The sequence below is a fragment of the Pholcus phalangioides genome, unplaced genomic scaffold (assembly GCF_987345545.1).
Source record: "Pholcus phalangioides strain wild (caught in Gottingen) unplaced genomic scaffold, Ppha-v1.0 ptg000015l_1, whole genome shotgun sequence".
Classification (NCBI taxonomy): Eukaryota; Metazoa; Arthropoda; class Arachnida; order Araneae; family Pholcidae; genus Pholcus; species Pholcus phalangioides.
The window spans coordinates 63,121,866-63,142,978 of record NW_028301608.1 but is presented as its reverse complement, the minus strand read 5'-3'; the positions used below and the strand labels follow the sequence as shown (position 1 = coordinate 63,142,978).

Sequence of the window (21,113 nt, the reverse complement as noted above, 5' to 3'; positions counted from 1 at the left end):
CTGATCGGTTTCACCGTCCATTGCACGGTTCCGTTCGGCATATATACGCTCTAGCGAAGGAAAATCTCTATCTCCTCTGTAGCTTAGTGGTCAGAGCACTCGTCCGGCAATCGAGGGACCCGGGTTCGACTCCCGGTAGAGGCAGGGATGAGTTTTTTCCTTCCTTAAAAAATTAACATCTCAAATAATAAATATCTTCACAACATCCAGTCTTCTACATATCTTGAATTATCTAATTGTTAGGCTAGATGCTACTGGATTATTATTATCACCGATTCTATATGTTCTGACATCATGAACTTGTTCAGGCCCCACATGAGATACGCTCATACGCACAACACTTTCCAACATGTACGTACCAATTCATTAGAAATTCCCCATAGGGATGTTTGTGAGGTGCATGTGTGATGTAATAATAGCGGTAGTTAGAAAAATTATCCAATTAATGTGTAGATTCCTGATACGTCATTAATATTGCAAGAGGTTGTATAGTCATTAAGCACTTCGTTCACAAGAAGAAATTCGGATGATCTCTGCTTGATGAATCGGCGATGAATACGATAAAAGAGTTTTGATAGCCTTGTTCTAACGTAATGAGGCTTTTTGGATCACGTGACATTTCCTCTTTCTTCGAGGGACATACAAACCGTAAACAAGGTAACCATTATGGTGACTTGCTGCGTGATTCATAAAGGACACAAATCTAAATTAAAGAAACTTAGAAATAATTTTTTTTTCCTTTTTGATGTGGGCGCTAGGTTTCCAAAATTTTCTTGAAGTTCGTTATTGATCTGCGTGTTTTTGCTTCAAAAAATGCTTGATTAAAGTTGCGGAATTTTTTCAATGTACTTTTTGGGCCCATAATTATTTTTAAAACATCCTAAACTACATGGATTGATGCAGTTAGGTATTGTAAGACAATACGGAGACATTAATTTTAATTTTCGTGCTTGAGAAGATATAAATAAAAAGTTGAAATCAATGTTATTGCCTGAATATCCAACTCAAAAGTAAGTTCGGTTAATTATTTTATATTTATATATACATATAATTCTCTGGGCTTCGTATCTTTAAGCGAACTCAGTATTTCGAAAATCGAGAATTCAATTCCATTTTAAAAATTATTGATATGGTGGGCAATCCGCTGATGCTGATGATGATTATGACGTCTATTCAAAAAGCCTCATGGCATGTTAGAAAAAGTTAGGGGAAAAACTAGAAAAGTAAGAAAAAAAAGGAGATGAAAGGGAGAAAACAGTATACAGCATTACTATACTCTCTCTGTTTAGCGGTGATACTTACCATTTTGGTAAGTATCACCGCTAAATGTCACCATGTCTTTTTTTAGCCGTGTTGAAGTTTTTGAAGTTTGAAATTACTTTGAAAGAAATCACTATTTATTTGGGCGTGATTGCCTCCCCCTACACCCCGCATCGATTGTAAAGATGTTTTCATATCAAAAAAAAAAGCATGGCCCGAATATTCAACACTTGATGGACTCAATACGACTTAAAATGAACGAAACAAGAGAAAACGATCATATAAGTATATGAGAAAAACATTTATTTTCTGACATTAGTACAATAACCACAATTCGACATTAATACAGCTACCTAATTTTCTTAACTTTCAAGAAAACAATAATTGCCGAAATTTAAAACAATATTGTCCAGCTTTAGTCCTTGTATTGAATAAAATGAAATTGATAAATCATTTATTAAAGCGGTATTCAAATCGGTTTCCATTACACATGGCAAATGACAAAACATACATGCAAGCGTTTTCCTGCAATGCACGTGTGGCTGCTTTTTCCTCTGATATTCTCCGAGAAAAAATGTTTCATCTACTACTCCCTCGCTACTTACTACTTTACCGTACATGCACCTCGTACACATTCCTCCTTGAAATTTCTAATGAATTGAAGCATGCAGGTGCTGTGTTGTGTGTGCATACTACTACTACTACTCGTTCAAAAAGTTCGAAGACTTATTTTATTAAGGTAGAATGAAAACAAATAGAACCTGTTTATTTGGCGTTTTCTCCGAAGTAAGTACCCTGAACAATTATGCATTTTTGCCATCGTTTATGAACAAAGTTGTAGATGCGGATTGCAAGCCTTTTTGTCACATCCATTTGTGGGAAAAAAATCATCATTACTGGGGACCACTAAGGGAAACTATGATATGAAATGCAGCAAGACACGCGACAGTGCCAATTATCAACAAAAACGTTGCCACAAGTCGGCAAAATCACTAATTGTTGTTGAAATCGCTGAAAATTATGAATCAATGAAAAAGTGAAGGACGATTGGGATTCGCAGTGAATTGAAACACAGTTCACGGAAAGACCGTCGAAAAGAACAAAATATGCAAGATTTACGATGAGTATTTATACTTTTAGTCATAATTACATCATGGTGTAATTTATATGTTCTGAAAGTTACCTTCATTAACCAGTTTAAGTAAAGATTATAAATTCGAATAAGCTTCGTTAAAGAAAAGCTGGACAATTTTGTATGAAATCGGAATGAGAATGCACCGGTATGACCAGTAAAATACGGGACGTAAGGTCACACTACTCATGCTGTGAGCTAGAGCTCCGTCGAATTAGCTCAGATATTTTACTGGCTCTTGGATTCAGAAAGGTTGAGAATCGCTGGTGAGAGAACAATGTATGTAATTATGTAATATGTAACAACGGGAGAACGCAAATAAAGAATTTCCAGGGAATACAATATAATACAAAATACAATATAACATGTCTAATCTTTATAAAAGCTGTTGTCTGAAACATATGTGATTATAACCCTCTTTAGACCTGCTGGAAGGACTTTTAAGTCCCTTGGGGTCACAAGTGTTTGTATTCATGTGTTTTTATGTTTGTACCTATGTGTATGTTTGTATTTGTATATATATATGTCTGTGTTTTTGTGATTTGTTTATTAAAAAAAAAACTGGAAGCATAAAAGGCAGAGAATCAGGGCCGTCTTAAGAGCGTCATGAGCCCCTGGGTCAAGTGGTTTTCCGAGGCCCTACCTGGTAAATTCTAGAAAATTTCAACTAAATCTCATTTTTGTGAGGCCCCCTTCTCTTGAGGCCCTCGGGCTGTGCCCGGGTGGGCCCATGCATTAAGACAGCACTGCAGAGGATCACTGAACTATTTGACTAGTAAATAAAAGAAAACAATCGAGAAAGTATTTGATTTCTAACAAAGGAAAGGCGAAATGAACGATTGTATTATCCCAGTAACATCGAATTATTGAGAGTGTACCCTGTTTGTCATATACAACATTAAATTAAAAAAATGATTGCAATCATTATTAGTCCATATAAGATAAGGATGATGAAAATTTCTACACTTTATATTGTGAAACGAATTTTTCAAATCGTTCCTGTGCGAGGATTTCTGGATTCTTCATTCGCTTTATCATCAACGAAACCTTTATTCACGTGACAGTTATCGTGATCGTTATCGATACTATTGTGATCATTGTCTGTGCTAGTTTGCTCATTCGACACGTCGTGTCCGATTCCACTCTCAGTTTCCGAACGACCGTCGCTACTCTCGACTTCACTCTTCGTTTCCATTTCCTTGTTGAAACCGTTCTTGATACCTTGGCCCCACGAATCTTTGCCATTAAATTTTTCTACAATGATCGTTTTCGTGTAATAAGGAGGAGGTGGATTTTCGTCTTCACACCTCTTTGGCGTTTTGAAGTGACTCCAACAAATATCCGTCAGCCTCAAGGCGATGGGAAGTAAGAACAAGCCGTGGAGGGCACCGAACGAAATAACTAAGAAAACCGTCTTGAAAAAGACGTCGCTCAGGTAAGAATTTCCGAAAGCCAACAGGACGATACCAATAAACGTCGAAAGACTTCCCTGAACTATGGGTAAGCCAACCGCGTGCAAAGCTTGCTTCAACTTGTCGTCCGGGTCATCTTCCTCGGCTGTGACGTACGTGTAAGCGATGTGTGCGGAGTAATCGACATGTGTGCGGAGTAATCGACCGAAAATCCAATGCACAGGATCACGGTAATCATCGAAACAACGTCCAGGTTTACGTTCCACCAGCTCATGTAACCGATGACGCCTACTTCGATGGAGAATATAGAGAAGGCAACCCACAGTGCGCATGCTGGGATCGGGATGAAGATGAAGCTTATGAAGATCATGACCAGGGTGGCGACAGCTATCGCCTGCACGGCAGTTTGCCGGACCTGAAGAAACTGGTCGAAATACGTGAACAGCTGACTGAACACCGTGAAGGGTAGGGGTGAGCTCTCGGCAATAGCTCTCAGGTCCATCAGCATCTCTTTCTCGTCGTTTACCGTCAAAATGTTCGCAGCCTGAAGGACGAACCTGGAGGCCGTGATCTCTGTGAAGTCAGTGTTAAACTTGATGTCTGGTTTGAAGTAATTTTTCGACAACCTGAAGAACACATTATGAACAGCTTCGTAGAAATCAGTTTTCCTAGACATGTTATACCCGCTAAGGAAAGACTGTGCTCTGGAGTCATTAAGGAATTGATTGAATATCCGCAACCAGGATTCGGTAAATCGAGGGCCGGCCATGAATTTGCTGTTCTCGAATCTCTGTATCACGTTTTCCACTTCTTGTTGTACTTTCGGATCCGAATAATCCAGAGTCTTGTTGATGACTACTTGGATCCTGTAAGGATACTTCCTAAAGTACTTGTCTTCCATCTGGTAGTACTTTATGGAGTAGGAATCGTACCTTGCAATGTTGGACCTCTCCAGGCCTTCGTTGATCACTACGCATCCCCAAACACCGAAACCGATGTACATGATGAATACAAGGATAGTCACGATCTGGACGGATTTTCGAGTCAAGAATGCTCCTACTTTGTCTCTGAAAACCATCATCAGAAAGTGTTCTTCGTTGTCCATCTTGTTGTCTGGATCTTCAGGATTTATGCCTCCTGTGCAGAATAGTCTGTAGCATAACCCTCTGTGCGCTGGAAAAAGGAAAATTATGAGAAAAGAAGAGAAGAATGCTTATCAAGCTTGATATTCGAAAAAAATCTGATAGAAAACGAGTAAGGACGTATAATACGATCTCCTATTTCGAGTGATTTTAAAAGGAGCTAATGTTAAAGATAACAAAAATATTAATAATATTGTTTTTATGATAAAAATAAGAAGCTTTCACTATATAACATCAAAGCAATTCACAAAAACGCTCTAAATCTCTCTCTCTCTCTCTCCCTCTCTTCAAAAATTCAACACAGAATGGATTACTATCACTTATCATCGCCATGTAAACATTATTCTAAGAAACGTCTAACAAAGGATGTACACAGAAAAGTCGAATTTTTCCATCTCCAATCCCTATTCTTCAGGCTTCATTGAAATAAATATGGGATATGTCACTATCAACTCTTGCTAACGTCCAGTGACTGACAAACCATGTCCGTCTTTCGCTGGCTCCGTTTATTTGACTGGAAAGGTCGGACCGGACAGCTGGACAAAAACTGCTGGAAAAACCTTCAGATTAGCGGAAAAACATTAATTCATCGCCGCCGCCGCGACTCCAGCGACATCGAATGCAAGGAAATCACGTGACTCGGTGAATAACATAGTTCCTGCCTGGCAAATTTCCCCATTGAAATGTACAGTTCGGTCTCTAAATATTGGATTTTAAAGATTTAAAGAAAAAGGAGAGATAGAGAACTCATCTAAAGATTAAATTATTCATTTCATTAATACTGGAATAATTTCTTTCATAAATGCTTCAATTTTCCTTCATTAATTCTGGAATTTTTTCTTTATTAATTATTATTTCTTTAATTAATGCTAAAATTATCTCTTTCATTGATTATGGAATTATCTCTTTCATTGATTCTGGAATTATCTTTCATTAATTCTGGAATTATCTTTCATTAATTCAGGAATTATCTCTTTCATTAATTCAGGAATTATCTCTTTCATTGATTCTGGAATTATCTTTCATTAATTTTGGAATTATCACTTTTTTTCATCAGTGCTGAAATTATCTCTTTCATTAATTCTGGAATTATCACTTTTTTTCATCAGTGCTGAAATTATCTCTTTCATTAATTCTGGAATTATCTCTTTCATTAATTCTGGAATTATCTCTTTCATTAATTCTGGAATTATCTCTTTTTTTCATCAGTGCTGAAATTATCTCTTTCATTAATTCTGGAATTATCTCTTTCATTAATTCTGGAATTATCTCTTTCATTAATTCTGGAATTATCACTTTTTTTCATCAGTGCTGAAATTATCTCTTTCATTAATTCTGGAATTATCTCTTTCATTAATTCTGGAATTATCTCTTTCATTAATTCTGGAATTATCACTTTTTTTCATCAGTGCTGAAATTATCTCTTTCATTAATTCTGGAATTATCCCTTTTTTTCATCAGTGCTGAAATTATCTCTTTCATTAATTCTGGAATTATCTCTTTCATTAATTCTGGAATTATCTCTTTCATTAATTCTGGAATTATCTTTCATTAATTCAGCAATTATCACTTTCATTAATTCTGCAATTATCTCTTTCATTAATTCTGCAATTATCTCTTTCATTAATTCTGCAATTATCTTCCGTTAATGCTGGAATTATCCCTTTCATTAATTCTGGAATTATCTCTTTCATTAATTCTGGAATTATCTTTCATTAATTCTGCAATTATCTCTTTCATTAATTCTGCAATTATCTTCCGTTAATGCTGGAATTATCCCTTTCATTAATTTTGGAATTATCTCATCGATGCTTAAATTATTTGTTTCATATTTATTGTTTTAAACTCTCATTTATGCCATAAGAAAATAACGGAGATTGCGCCGATATCGGCACGTCGGAGGAATGATGTTGCGTTCTCAGCACTGAAGACCGCTGACGTCATACTCCCTCCAATAATATAAGCTCGATGCATTAATTAGAATCGATCAGGGAGATGAAAATTTGGAATTTTAATTGTTAAGTTTGTCGAATAAATTCTTTTCATAATAAGAGATACGGTTACAAATCTTTTTTAGAGCAAAGGTGCTCAACCTTTTAAAGAGTGCGGGCTTCATTAGTTTGAGAATGTGTCGTGGGCCACTTCATTAATTTTAAAAACGTGTCGCGGGACTCTCACGTGATCTGGGAATGCGCTGCGAACTTGAGTGATCTGAAACAGCGCCCCAATTCACTTAAGGGATCTGTAAATCTGCCGCGGGTCACTTAAGTGGTCTGGGAACGTGCCGCGAGTTACTTCACTGATCTGGAAGTATGCCGCGGATCACTGAAGTGATCTGAAAGTGTGCCGCGAGGACACTGAAGTGATCTGAAAGTGTGCCGCGAGGACACTGAAGTGATCTGAAAGTGTGCCGCGAGGACACTTAAGTTATCCAGAGCCATGCTCCAGGTCACTTAGTTGATGTGTAAATGTGACGCGGGTCACTTTAGGGCTCTGGGAATGTGCCGCGGGTCAGTTAAGCAATTTTTAAATGTGCGGCGGATTTTTTAAGGAATCTGGTTACACGTGCTGCTTTGTGTGTGTGTTCATTTTTTCCAAAATTGGGTTGAGGTAGCGGCCCACATCAGATAACTCCGAAGGCCACATTCGACCCTCGGGCCATGGGTTGAGCTTGTATATTTTAGGGAATCAACTGCTGTGTGTGTGAACTAAAAATCAACTTCCCGATCGGAGAGAGAGAATTTCGTTCATTCACTAATATCAGTACGAAGCTATGTAGAAATCATTATCACAATTATAATGCAGGGTAATAATTCTATTCGACAGAGCAGGAGGAAAAAAAAAATTAAATTCGCTTATATGAAATGAGAAGTCCATTACAACGGAAATTGTTCCCGCGAATGAAAACTTTAGTTGAAACGGACTTATACACTGTATATTAACGATTTGCAGGTATGATTTAAGCTTTTTATAAATGACGTAGCTCCACACTCACTCGATAATGACTTGGGTACGGTCTGGAAGCAGAGAAAACCGTGAATGTTATTCTGCTCGGAGTATCCAGTCACGGCCATGCAGGCACCGAAGAAGGTTATCTGGAACGCATACATGAAAATGACGCAAAGAGCCGTGTACGTGCAGAAGATGCGCACCGAAGGGAACGGAGTCGTGATCCCGATGCAAAACGACACGAAATTCGTAAGCGAAGTGATGGTGATGGAAGCACCGGCGTCAGCGTATGCACCGGCGACACGTTCCTCGACGCTGAGTTTCCGATCAGTTCTTCTCCAGGCAGCGAGCAGCAAGAACGTATTGTCCATACCGATGCCTGTGAAGGACGACAATAGAATAGGCATTAGAAACATTATAAATCAGATATCGGAACTTTTAACAATCTATGGACCCGCGTGTAAATAAACCGCGTCAATAAACATAGCAAATACATAGTATTTTTAAAAAACTTATATCTGTTCCTCTTTTCCATTTTTTTTTTTTTTTTTGGTATTTTAGCAAGTGCATGCATCTTTTAGTGTCATTTCAGTACAAAATACTGTTATATAAGTACAACATCTTTTTATCTAGAAAGAGTTGATTTCGTGTTGGTGTCATTTTTTAAGAGCTCCTGAAATTTTACACGTGTTCAAAGATTTATTGAATCGCACCAAATTGAGGAAACTGGAAACAAAATTAAATATAAAAACTATTCAACTTTGTTAAGCAAGATTTTATCTATACAATACTTTTATCTGGTTTATACGGGGAGGAGGGAAGGAGGTGGCGGTGTACCAGGGCGGCACCCAGCCAAGGCTTTCGTTTAGACTTTTGAGAACAATAAAAATTCACAATTAAAAATTTTTTTAAAACACCATCGCTGTTAATCTTTTTTTGGGCCATACCTTGGCATTAAACATTCAAGAAAACTTATTGGAACAGACAGGGACTGTGGCCATAATACCAGAAACAAGAATGAACTCCACCATTAGGGGGCAAGTGTGCATTTTCGTTCCCCCAGGAGCGGTCAAAGAAAAAATTCGAGTTCTGAATCTGGGCGTCAGACCAGGGGAGGGAGAATATTTCACACTTAACCTAACCTCTCTTTCAACATTACAAAGGGGTGCCAACATGCTTGCCCTGGCTAACGAAGCATCTTGTTGCGGCACTGTGCCTGCAGAGCACCAGACCCCCCCTTCCCCTCACTCTCCTAGTTTCTGCCTAGGGAACCTCTTACGGCTGTATTCACCAACAGAGTTTAAACTACAATCGCAGGTGAAAGAATTGGAGATAGAGATGGATTAGTTAAATTCAGGATTCTAACTAATCCGTGACGATCTCTAATCCTTTAACCTGCGATTATACTTTAAACTCTGTCGGCGAATACGGCCGTTAGAGTAGGTACTCTGGCGTTAACAAAGTTAAACTCTATATGTTGGATATTTGAGATTAATTAAAAATTTTAACCCCCCCCCCCCCCCCCAAAAGGTGAGAAGGAAAATACAGGGTGTTTGAAAAAGGGTCATTCGATTTAAAAAAATCACAACTATTTCTGATTAACCCCCACTGAAAGTAGGTTTTCTTCCGATTTTCAGCAGGTGCGAAGTAAGAGGGATAGGAAATTTTTTTTTCCGTTGAGAAATCAGCTTTACCAAATATCTGGGCTTAGCATTGCTAAATTCGAATTGTTTTAAGAAGGCGAGATACCTCATCAATGCCGGTGAGAGGATAAATCAAACGAGTGAAGCAGTATTTCGAACGAAAAGATTCCGTTCGAATTCCCGTAAACAACCATTTCAGCATGCGGCCATTTCCTTAAGAGATAGCAAGAAGAAACACGGATAAAAGTTATTCTCCAATTAGAATTTTAACAAATGATAATTCTTTTTGTCTTTTTGGCGAAACATTTGCGAAACGATTGTTATGAAAACTATGTATGCACTCTAATAACGTGCCCTCTAATGATAGCAAAGGTTTGCCACGTCAATAATAGCCATAGCCATTCCTGACGTTTATCCAATTTCGCGCATCCGACGTATTTTAACGAGTAGCACGCATGGACGCTCACGTTGATAGGTCGTGTATTATTTTCTGTCAAACATTTTTTTTTCCTCATGGAAAGTAGTGAAGGTTTCAAATATAATGTGAAACACGTGGTCAAGTGCTCTCTTCACGCAAAAAAAAAAGGCCAATCGCGAATAGTATGAGATCTATGAACAGAAATACCTTGCAATATCAAAATTAATGATCCCGATATCAAAGGGTAGATAAAAAAAGGATAAAAAAGGATTTTTACAAGTTCATTTTCCCTTAGCATACCATAAACATGGCACTTGTGACACTTGAAAGTGTCATGGTTTGTTGTATAAGGGACTTTCCACAAATCGATATCTCATTTATTTTCTATCATTTGATCATTTCGAGAATAACTCCGCAGTTTAATGCGAACGAGCGAAGACACGTGTGCTATATTAGAGAAACTCTTGAGCTTAACTCACGTCTATGACGTTAAAATGGAAAAAAAAACTGAAGAAAATAATCAAATGAAAAAAAATGTAATCGGAACATTGATTTGTCGAAAAAATCTCTCACCATCTAGCTACATTCAGCAAGTAACTGAAATTGATGCTCACCGTATCACCGATATCTTTCGAAATTTTCACTACATTCAACCGGAATTTTTTTTCAAGAATTGCACTATGTGTCTAGCAACCAAATTACGAAAAAATAAAATTGACATGACTTTTGCGCGTGCGTAATTAAAAATCATTTACTTAAAATGCTCATATTTCATCGAATAGTAAATTCTTACATTTTAAATTTTAGGAACACCAATACAATCAGGATAACAACATTTAAAATTCACGCATATATAGATATTGCTTCTGAATTTGAAAGACAAATGCATCATTTCTCGAGCACATAACACGCATTCCTTAACAATCAGCTTTCCGTTAGCTCCACGACACATTTCGGCATGCACCAATTCCTCAGAGAAAAGTTTAGGAAGAGTATGTGAAGTTGAGTAAGCGGTTGAAGTTGATGCTAGAGCAGTAGTTCCGAACATGGGGCCCAAAGGGGTGGGATTTCATTTTTAAGAAGTTTGTATTTATTTTTATTTTATTTTATTCAAAAATGAGTTCTTAAAAGTGAATTTTTTCGAGCTTCTTATTCTGATTCTTACTCATTCTGTATTCATGCATTCCAGTTTTCTATTGCAGGCTATATTTTAAAAATTTAATTGCTGGTCTATCATATCAGTTCAATTTTCTCAAAGAATTCTTGGCGATTCCTTTCTCGGTGCTGTACTTCAAAGACTCTGTCCTTTCCTTCTTTCGTTTTTCTTCTTCTTTCACGAAAGCATTAGTCAAAATTTATGGCTTTTTTTTTGGCTTCCTCACGTGAATAAGAATTCATTTTTTGAATAATAAGAATTACGTGTCGCGGAAAGGATGGTATTAGAGGTTTTAAGGACATAGGGAACATCTTCGAGGAAAATTTTTTTGAGTTACTGATCTTCGAAAAGTAATTTAAATTAACAGAAATTGATTCAAACATCGTTTAAAAGAATTTTTTTAATATCGTGTTTCAATTTCTTTTGGAAAAATTACTTTTTTTGATCATCTTGAGGAAGAAGGAGGCATGACCCCACCCATGCTTCTGAAAGGGGGGGGGGGAGACATTAAGACTTTACAAATGCTTTGGTAGAACTGAGGGGGCTCAAGGCCCGGGCCCGGGATAATTACCATCATTTTTTGTTTTTCAACCTATAAATTCACTATAGACGTGAAAAGTCTGGCTTGGGGGCACGCCGAAGATGGGCTCTGCTCCAGGATGTGGAGACCATGGGTAGGACATGACCTAAAGCAAGTTGTGGAGTGTCATCTCAACGTGGGTTCACACAAAATGTTCCCGTGTTGTGCTAGAGTGATTTGCTGAGCTCGTTTACGATTCCATGGGCATCTGCTAACAATAAGTTTTCACATAATACAAAGTTTCGTTACCAATGAGGCCCACGTTGTCAACCTCACTTGTTCCACACACTTGAGGGGTGTCACGATGCCCGCAAAGTCGATTTTTCATAAATACATTAAAATATTTCATTGAATTGCAAATCAAATGCAAAAAAATTCGTGTCGATTGCTTAGTTCATTCTTTTAAAATAAAAGAAGTAATGAATTATATAGTGTGAAAATGTGTGTATGCAAGAAAACAAAATACCTTGAACGCGATTTTCTCAGATCGCTTTTTTAACTCATCCGTAATTCTCAGATTTTTTAAATTTATGTTTTTTCACTCTTAAAAGTTTATAAAATTCTTAACGAATTGTCAGATATCAAAGTCCGTTCGAAGTTCATTACTAACATATGTTCGATAAACATTTCTGCAAAATTTCAGAAATTTCAATGAATTAGTTTTGTTTTTCTAATCTTACGGATGAACTCAAAAATTGTAATCTGAGAAAATTGCATTCAAAGTTTTTGCTCTTCTATATGCTACTGCCAAATCCTGAAATTGATCAGTTCGCGAATTGACCGATATTATTGTAAATTGACCTAGCCAATGTCCGAATTTTGGGCTTTGGTCGGCCAGTTCGCAAAGTGTCCAGACATCCCTGGCCAACGTCCGATAAAAAAAAAATATGATTCGAGGGCATCACCAAGTTGGCGTATGTCCACGATAGCTATGGTAACTCATACAACTAAAAAAAAAGTCACATATGTGGTAATCATTTTTTTTCTTTTTAAAAATTTGACAGGAAAAACTATATTGCCATGTTATTATATGCATTAAATCCCGCCCTATGATTTTTTTATTTCAAAAGAAAACGTCATGAAACAACGTTGTAAGCGAGAAAACGCTTTAAAACGGGAAATCTTAATGAGAATCATTTAGAGTTGAGATCATGAAAGTAAGTAGTACTAAGCGGCAAACACTTTATAAGTGGGAACCTTATAAGTGGGATCGAATGTAAATAGTTTTCCTCTCAAATTTCTCTTCTTTTTTTTTTTACTGTCACATGGAACTAATCTGATACAACTATAGCCATCATGTAATCTCACGTTGGCAATGAAAAAAATGCATTTGGCACCTACCAGGCCATCTTACATCATTTCTGAGATCCCTGGAAAAAAGTTTATTTTTCCAGGGATCTCCGGCCACTTCGTGAGTTGACAGGGCTTCGTTCTTTGGCAGTAACATATAAATTTACATTATAACTCATTACTTCTTTCTTTTGTTCTTGTTGAAAAGAACGGGTAACAATATCGGCGAATTTTCGGTAAAAATTAGCGGTGAAAAATTTCCGCTTTACCAAATATGTAAAACAGTTGATTCATTTAACTTACCGAGCATCAGAAACGGACCCGCGATGCTCAAGTTGATGAATTCTACACCGAATAGCATGGCAAAACCGAATCCTGCGATAACGGAGAGGATCGCCGAGAAACATCCAAGAACTCCGAGCCACGGTTTACTCCTGACCCAGTCGAACATGAAGCAAGCCACGATAGAGAAGCCCAACATTCCGATCCCCGTGATGCTCCCGAGGGGTAATAACTTAATGGTCACATCGTTCAGCTCTTTCTCCAGAGTCTGAGAGGCGGTGTAAGTGACCGTTATATGTCGTAAATTTTGCTCGTTTTCTTCAAGAATTCGCATGACCATCCGTTCCCAATGCCAAGCGAAATCATGTCCAACCTTGCTTTCATCCAGAAAGAAGAACAAGGTCACCGCTTTCGCCGACACAATCATGTTCTGGTCGTTCACTTCGACACCACCTAGTAACGCAGCGCTGAAAAAAATTTCGAACGTCCTCTCGTCAAGGACCAGTGGATATTTTATCGAATACCGTCCCCTAGCCATGTCATCCAATCTGTCTTCGTAACCCAGGATTTGGTTCTCGAAGCATTCCTTGTTCTTTTTCGCGCACATATCTTCGTATGTCCATACCGTGTCATTCCACTCCAAGGTGACGTTCCTAATCATCTGGTCGATAAGCTTCATATCGTCGAACACGTCTCTATCGAAGATGCTTTTATTACCTCTCGCTTCCAGAAACAATCTCACTAAAGGACTCACCCTTGTCATCCTTCCTAAATCGAAATCGGTAGAGTAATTCATCGGGAATAACGTTTCGATGATTAACCGGTCGGCTTTTCCTTGTCCATCGATGGGACCGAAAAGATACTCGGGATCGGCGATGTATTTCAACCTTAACACTCCTAATAACGAACATCCACTCAGCAACAACGGTACGATTATGAAAACTTTCGGTCTTTTACCGACCGCGTGGCCTAAATGAAGAAAGGCTCGAGAGACCAGACGCTCCACGTAGTCAAACCTCATGGTAGTATCGACAATATACAAACTGCTTTCACAAGAGTAAGCAGCATGGGCTAATTCTCAAAACGTTTCGCACTGTTCTGCAGCGGTATTTAGCTTTTTTTCTTCTTTTCTTGTCTTTTTCGGCTTCTCTCTTCTCGATCTGCCGATATTTTGTCGGAATATGAGGAAAATCCTTAGAAAAATAAATAAATAAATGGACGTGATCACACACAAGGACAAAGATGGAAGATTCATCTTGTCCATCTTAACGGCCGTATTGTAAGGAAAGAAATATCACCAATTTTCGGAGTCATTTATAGTCAAAAAATGTTTTCCGTTTAATGTATCGGACAAGAAGAAAAAAAAAAGAAATTTGACGGTCTTTTATATAACTGATATATTACGATAAAAAGAAAATGGAGGGTATTGTATTTTGACTTTCCTCCATCTTGTAAACGCACATGACACGGCTATTATAATAATTAAGATATTTTTTTTCGAGTAAGAGGACAATTGAGTTTGTGAAGAAGATGGATTCGTCTGTGAGTGCGTAGGCATTTGCACAAAATGTTCATTTTGTTTTGTAAATAACGCTTCCGTCCAAAAATAATGTCCAATTTTCCAGCGTGCGACATTATCGGTGTCGCTTATATACGTATTCCGTCTTTATTGTAACAACGTTGGTTGACTTCGTAGCTCATTTACTGGAAACTAAATTTCAAATGTGACGCGAAAGGAATTCCTTCGATCGCGTCTATACTGACGAGTGAACGCGTCACGAGCGAGATAGTATCGACAATAATGTAAAAAAGTGTCATAAAGGATCATATTATTACTCTCGTCATTTTCTTTCCCCTTTAATTTTTACTTCGAGTGAGATAATTATAGTTTTGCTGTTTTTACACAAATATTCAGATTCAATATAATGTTGTGTTCCAATGCTACTGAATTACAACAACATGACGAGGAAATTCACTACCACCCCATTAACAGTTCTTTGAATACATTTTTTAGGAAAAAAGTGACTGATGTGTGATTCCAATGCTACTAGTACACATTAGTGCTATTTCGACTTCGAAATTTTTCTCGGTAAACCATTTGGATAGAATTCCCGGTTCAACTAGATTAAGGTTAGAGTGATTAACCTCGCTTTGCTAAGGAAATTTTCGTGCCAGAGTGGTGAAGTGGTAAGATGCTCGTCGTCCACCATGAAGATTGCCGTCAAGGTCCACAGTTTCGAATCAAGCGAAGAACATCGAAAATAAGTTCTTTACCTACTGAGCTGGGGCGACCGCCGATAGATGGCACTTTCATTTCCCACTCAACTCCGCCGGTTGAAAATGACGATATGACCGAAGTTTGTGTACGGTAAAGTATCCAGGGGTGTTTCAGTTGTTCTAGACCAGTGGTTCTCAAACTTTCGTTATCCGCGGTTCCATCTAAAAGCATATTTAAAAGCACAAATCAATATCTTCAGCTCACCGTGACGTACATTTTGAGAAACGCTGTTCTAGACATTTTAGTTGGAAGGATAAATTCGTCTTGATGTGAGTAATCAGAGGAAACAAGAGATAGAAAAATAGTTTATTAAGTTTACGACGTGCCTGCACTAAATTCTGGAACGTACAGGGTATTTCATCTTTCAATCTTTTAGCGTACAAGGACGAGATATCTCGTACCTGTGTATGTGATGAAACACAATGTTACAATGAATACTAGTTCGAATGCATATTGCCCAAATTTGTTGCCAGAAGCCTGAGCGTAAAGGAGATTAAACCATTAGTTATAGAAACGTGTTCAATCGGGATGTAAAAAGGTATCTAAATAATGTGGCCATTTTAGATTTATCATTCATTTCACTAAAGGCCGTATATGTACACAGATACAAAATTTAGCTTCTTATACGGTCCTCCCTGCCCTCCTGCCCATATATATATATATACATATATATACACGCGTTTCTCTAAGTGCAAATTGCCTCTCTATGTGAGTTCTCTGATCGTCAGTTATTGCCAAAAGTGCTCCATCCAATCGTGATCCAATTCTGTTTATTTCATTAATGATTCCGTTGTTCGTGGTAATTTCTTGTCCCAGGTATACATAGCTCTCTACTCATTGTATCCCAGTGTTGCTGTTTGAGCAAGATTGTCCTCTTCAACGCAAAGGGGTTAAACATAACTTTAGTCTTTCGCAGATTCATTTTCAAACCCAACCGAATGCTTGCCTTTCGCCAGTTCTTGTATCATTTCTTCTAATTCGTTTGGATTAACAATGTCGTCGGCAAAACGCAAATGGTTGGAGAAATTCCCAATTTATTTTAATTCATTTTTCATCCCAATCTAGTTTTCCGAATACTTCTTCTAAAACAGTGGTAAGGAGTTTTGGTGAGATATTAAAGGAGTCAGACAGGGTGATACTAAGTTTAATCTTTGCTTTTCCTTTATACAAACGAATCGTTGCAGTTGCTTTGTCATATATTTTCTTGATGATATTGTGTGTGTGTGTGTGTGTGTGACGTAAGTCTCCTCTACTCCAATTACATCTAGAGCATCAACAACAGCTGATGCGAAGACAGTCAAACGCTTTCTCTTAATCAATGAAGGCCATACACAATGGTAATTCATATTAATTGTGTCTCTCTATGAGTTCTCTGATTGTTTGAATGTGATCCATTGTACTAAATCCACTTCGAAATCCTGCTTGCTCTTTTGATTGGGCTTCGTCTTTTTTGGATTCAAGCCTATATGTCAGCACTTTGGTGAAGATTTTATAAATTACTGATAGGAGACTGACTGGTCGACAGTTCTTGATTTCACCCTTTTTGTAAAGAAGAACCATCATTGCGTTATTCCAAACCTCAGGCACATCCGATTTTGCGAGACAATTTGTGAACAAAGCAGCTAGCATACTGGCAAATTCTTCTCCAGCTTCTTTAATAATGTCTATTGAAATCCCATCTTCACCTTGGCAAATTTTTTTTTTTTTTTTTCATACATCTTATAGCCTTGTAGACTTCTTTCAGCACAGGTGTTATGCTACTTGTACAAATTCTGCCCCATTTTCTTTTCTTCTTCTGCTCCCTTTCCTCTGTTCCGATTGTCTGATACTAGCAAAAAAAAAAAAAAAAACGCGTTTCCGAGTGCAATATTCATCGAGATATTGCCGACTGAAAGTTAAGAGGAAATCTCACAATTTAGAAAAGTTTTAACCTTTTAGTTGGCCGTGTTGCTCTCAAAAAAGCAAAATGAGTTTCTTACATCTTTCAAATAGAGGCAGTATTTTGAGCTCGTTTTGACATTGATGCTTCCAAACAACTTCTAAACATTCGATTTTTACTTGTGAGTTGTTCATGAAGTTTTTATAATTACCAGCAGAATGGATCAAAAGTGCACGTCTCCTATTTCTGAACAAGCCAAATAAGAACGATTTTTGACCTTTGCATTTTGGAGTGAAATACCATGCGTGGAGGAGACATATTGCTATGTATTCTTCAACAATGATATTGAAGGACTACTTTACCGCACACCAACTCCGGTCATATATCGCCATACGGCAATTTCCAACCAGAGGAGTTGGGTGGGAAATGAAGGCTCCATCCATCGGTGGTCGTCCTATTTTCGGTAGGTAAAGAACTTGCTTCTAACGTTCTATGCCTGGATTCACACCCATGGACCTTGATGGTAACTTTCATAGTAGAAAACGAGCATCCTACCACGGTGTCACTCGAGCGCAATATATATTGAAGGACTGGACACACCCCGTGTGTCCATGTATCGAAGCCATTCAACAATGATAGCGAAGTAGGTTGGCAAACAATAAATGACGTATTTAAAATATTCAAATCCGTGTGAATCATATATAGCGTGTTTCTTGAAGTGCAACATCCCGTATTTTTTTTAAATATTAGCAGTAAATTTTGTTTGTCATGAAACGGCATCCAGAGAAGTACCTCATTTGCTTAATATATATAACCGCCCCGCTCCCACCAAAGTTTTTCTCTCTTGGATATTTCTATGCTTGCCAATTCCGAAGAGTTAATAGGCTACAGAAGAATGCTTTGATTTTTTTTTTTTTTTGGAGTTTGTCTCTCAATATATGCAGTTCTTTCTCTCTTTTTATAGCTGTTTTAGTGATAATTTACCGAAAATTTTATATCAAATTTTGCCGAGAAATATATCGGCTAATATTGTACTTGAGAGCACAGAAAACCGGATTATTACAATTTTTTTTGTCACACTCAGGAGAGACAGGGCAACAACTTTCTATTTGGAAGTTGGAGAACCATATGAAAAATTAAATTTCGTGCCTCAGTACTTTTACGGCCCCTATTGCAAGAAATGACTCTGAAATTGGCACGATATTTTTTTTTCATTAAACGTATATAGTCAATTCTCGATAACTCGAACTCCGATACCTCGAATATCCGTTTAAGTCGAAGTTTTCACTCGGCCCCAGATTTTTTTTTGTATCTTAAATGTTAAATATTTCCCTTTACTCGAAGTTTTCTTCATTTAACTCGAAGTTTTCGGGAATGAGAGAAATTTAAAAATAGCATTTTTAGCCTCCCAGTGTGTGTGTGTGTGTGTGGATGAATTAGAGGTGCGGCGTATAAATATAAAGGAACCCCCCCCCCCAACTCTCTCTCTCTCCGACTATTCCAGTTTTTTCTTTATGATAAACACTCACCTATAACAATGAATGAACTTGGTCATCTGTGTTGTTTGTAATTCATTTGTTTCACATCTGGTCTTGTCGAAATCGCAGTTCGTCCAGTTGCGAGTGGATTTAGGATCAGTAAATATTCTGATTGTGCGTACATTTTACAAAAACTTCGAAGTGAAAGCCTTAGATTTGAAAAAAAAAACATTATTCGAGCAAGACTCTTCAAACTAATTATCCATCCAAACTATTAATTTGATTCGCAGTTAAATATGATTGCATTAGAATAGTTTATCTGTGGCAATTTCTTCATCTCTAGCAGATTGAAATCAGAATTTTCGATAAGTTGAACTAACGATAACTCGAAGTTTTTTGTCGGCAGTTCAACTTATCGAGATTTGATTTATTTCCATAACCTTAGGCTCAAAAGATAAAGGGTGTATTATATTTAGTATGACAACACCGTAGAATTAATTTTTGCTATTATACATGGCTATTATACATTTTGCTATACACATACAATGAAGGGAGCTTCACCATTATTTTGCAGATGGCATAAAGTTAGAATTATTCGCAACTCGAAGGAGCCCCACAGATCATTTTCTCTACGGGTTACGCGTCTGGTAATGGTGGCCCGGTAATTAACCTCATCCTGAGGGCATTCTAGCATTTTATTTTGGACTTCGAATTCTTTTAAGAAGGCGAGATACCTCATCAATGCTGGTGAGAGGATAAATCAAACGAGTGAAGCAGTATTTCGAAAGAAAAGATTCCGTTCGAATTCCCGTAAACGACCATTTCGGCTTGCGGTCATTTCCCTAAGACAGCGGTTCTCAACGTTTTTTGACTCGCGGAGCCCTTTTAAGTAAAACAATTCTATGGCGGATCCCGTAGGCCAATTTTTCAATTATTCATCAAAGTTACTGATTCATTTTTACTATTTAAAAATATTTATAATTATTTTTTTAATTTTCCTCGAGTGGCCGCGGAGCACAGGTTGAGAACCGCTGCCTTAAGAGATAGCAAGAAGAAACACGGAGAAAAGTTATTCTCCAATTAGAATTTTAACAAATGATAATTCTTTTTGTCTTTTTGGCGAAACATTTGCGAAACGATTGTTATGAAAACTATGTATGTACTCTAATAATGTGCCCTCAAGTGATAGCAAAGGTTTGCCACGTCAGTAATTGCCATAGTTATTTTCTTGAAGTTTATCCAATTTCGCGCATCCGACGTATTCTAACGATGAGCAACGCATGAACGCTCACGTTGATAGGTCGTGTATTATTTTCTGTCGAACTTTTTTTTTCCTATTTTTGCTATTGAAAATGAAGGGAGTTTCACCATTATTTTGCAGATGACATAAAGTTAGAACTATTCGCAACTCGAAGGAGCCCCACAGATAATTTTCTCTACGAGTTACGAGTCTGGTAATGGTGGCCCCATAACAAATCTCATCCTGAGGAGATACTAGCATTTTATTTTGGACTTGTAACCAGTTTAACTTGGATAACAATGCAGTTATTACAAAACCATAATTAGAGCAGTACAGGAATTAAATGCAACCAATTTTTCAGCTAGTTTTTGGACTCTTAATATCTTAGTTTCGGTTATTTTTTTCTTTCTTCAATAAATTATAAATGCCTTTTCACAGTGCCTATTATAGGCATTTTTAGTGCCTTTTTGCCTGCTATTTCGATCGTTTTTAGTGCCTAAACTTCCAGACTGTAATTATGAGAAAGCGTTTGGCTGTAATTATGAGAAAGCGTTTGGCTGTAATTATGAGAAAGCGTTTGGCTGTAATTATGAGAAAGCGTTTGGCTGTAATTATGAGAAAGCGTTGGGCTGTAATTATGAGAAAGCGTTTGACTGTATTTCTTCGCATCTGCTGTTGTTAATGCTCTAGATGTAATTGGGGTAGAGAAGACTTCATCAATATCATCAGGAAAATACTTAACAAAGCAACTGCAACGATTCATTTGGATAAATTAAAAGCAAAAAATTAAACTTGGAAAAGGAGTCAGACAGGGTAATACTATCTCACCAAAAACTCTTTACCACTGTTTTAGAAGAAGAATTCAGAAAATTGGATTGGGATGAGAGAAAGGAATTATATATAAAATAAATGGAGAATTTCTCAAGCACAAATTTGCAGTGTGTATGAAGTCATTTCAACTTGAAATTTCGATT

At 37.4% G+C, this 21,113-nt stretch overlaps 1 pseudogene across 1 annotated transcript; it reads right to left on the bottom strand.

The window, feature by feature from the left end:
- Positions 1-3,246: 3,246 nt before the first annotated feature.
- Positions 3,247-14,352, bottom strand: LOC149076462 (patched domain-containing protein 3-like; annotated as a pseudogene). The gene is made up of 3 exons (XR_016194069.1): positions 13,286-14,352; positions 7,942-8,274; positions 3,247-4,977 (listed from the first exon to the last, which is right to left on the bottom strand). The product of XR_016194069.1 is annotated as a patched domain-containing protein 3-like (transcript).
- Positions 14,353-21,113: the final 6,761 nt, after the last annotated feature.